We start from the raw sequence: 2,022 nt of genomic DNA on the forward strand, positions 1-2,022 counted from the left end.
TGGTCCTTTTGAGACAGGGTCTCCCTGTAGCCCCAGCTGTCCTGGAACTCACTATGTAGACCAGGTTGGCCTTGAACTCAGAGATCCACCTGCCTCTGCCTCCCAAGTGCTGGGATTAAAGGCGTGTGCCACCACGCCCTGCTGTCTTTTTATTTTTAAACCAAGCAGGTCTAATGTGTGCTGTTCATATACTCTTGGGAGTGGGACTAGCCACTGGAGCCACACCCTCAAAGAAAACTGCCTCTCCCCCTCCCTGGAGCTGTCAGTTGTAGCTTCTCAGGAATGGGACATCATGCTCTCTTACTAGCTCCATGCTGGGGTTTTGTTTGGCTTGAACTTGCACAGGTCTTGTGCATGCTGTCACAACCGTTGTGAGTTTATATGTGCAACTGCCCTGTTGTGTTCAGAAAACAATGTTTCGTTGTAGTCATCCACATCTCTGGCTCTTAGAATCTTTCTACCCTCTGTTCTGAGACAATTCCTGAGCCTTGAGAGAGGGGTGTGATATAAATGTCCCATTTAGGACAGAGGACTTTGCAGTCTCAATCCCTGCATCTTGACCAGTTGCAGGTTTCTGTGTTAATGTCCATCTACTGCAAAAAGAAGCTTCTTTGATGAGAATTGAGAGATGCACTAATTTGGGGGTATAACAATAAGTCATTAGGAATTGGTTTAATACTACATCCAGTTATCAGAATAAAAGTAGTAGGTTCTCTCCAGAGCCTATGACTTGTCTAGCCACAGGTTGTTGGCCCTGATAATGGTTCTAGTTATGGGTTTTGTCTTACGAAGTGGGCCTTTATCAGAAAGTTGTTGGTTACCCTTATGACATCTATATGCCACTATTGCACCAGTGAGCATATCTCATAGGGGCTGGTTGTTATTTTATTTCACAGGGTTCACAGCTGGGTAACGTTGATGATTACTTTTCTCCTCTGGTAGCATGCATAGCACCTTCCAGCACTAGGAAAGTGAACTGGTAGGAATGAAGCTTCAAGGTTAGCTTGATTTCTCTATGACTCAAGTATGTGGTGCCTTCCACAATAGAGTCTTACAATTAAGTTCTGGAGGGTAGCCAGGAGCATTGGCAACAGACTGAAATGTTTGGAGGTGTATGGGACCTCACTGACCAACAACTCCAAAAGAGGTAACAAATTCCTGGCACTGGGCTTTGTATTTGTTAGCCTGTGATGTCTAATATGGGTATTGTTGCCTTGTTAAAGGGCAACTCCATTTAAACTCTTTTTATATATATGTATGCCTACACTTTAGGAAACTTCTACAGTAGTACATTTCCTGTGACTTTTTCAAAAGTCTTACTAATGTTTATTTTTAATTTAGAACCAACTCCATACTTCAGAATATAAATTGACAAATAATTGTTGAACACTTAAGTACTCAGCATGTGCAAACTTAATAGGAAGTTAGGCAATTTGTCTTTACAAAGGGAGTAGGGAGAAACAGGAGCAAAACCATAAAATCAGGCTCATTTGTTTCACCACAAATATACACAACTTTAGGGAGATCATCAATTCTGATTGTCGATCATGTTTCCATTCATTCACTGTCGAAGAGTGTCAGTATATACCAACAGTGTTCTCAGTGAGAAATAGTCTCAAATTAGACACTTCATAAATATAATTCTGAATGCTCCCCTCTATCATATTCCAAGATCATCTACACTAGTGGTTCTCAACTGGAGGTCATTTTGCCCCCCCATCCCCCCTAGGATAGCTGGGCACAGCTGGACATTTTTCTTACCAAATTTGGAACTACTACTGACACCCAATATGTAAATGGTGAACACTGCTTAAGATCCTATAATCAACAGAACAGTCCACACATTCACTGTTCCCCCAAAGAATTATCTGTCTTAAAACATCAATAGTGCCAACATGGCTAGATATGGATCTAAACTACTCTCTCACTCTTCTCATTAGCTGTATGAGATCTACCTTATTCCTTCCAGATGCTTCACATTCTACTTAAAAGTTGTATTTCTCCACTTTTTTTTAAATGCCT

Source organism: Nannospalax galili, unplaced genomic scaffold (assembly GCF_000622305.1).
Source record: "Nannospalax galili isolate Female #2095 unplaced genomic scaffold, S.galili_v1.0 scaffold1255, whole genome shotgun sequence".
Taxonomy (NCBI): domain Eukaryota; kingdom Metazoa; phylum Chordata; class Mammalia; order Rodentia; family Spalacidae; genus Nannospalax; species Nannospalax galili.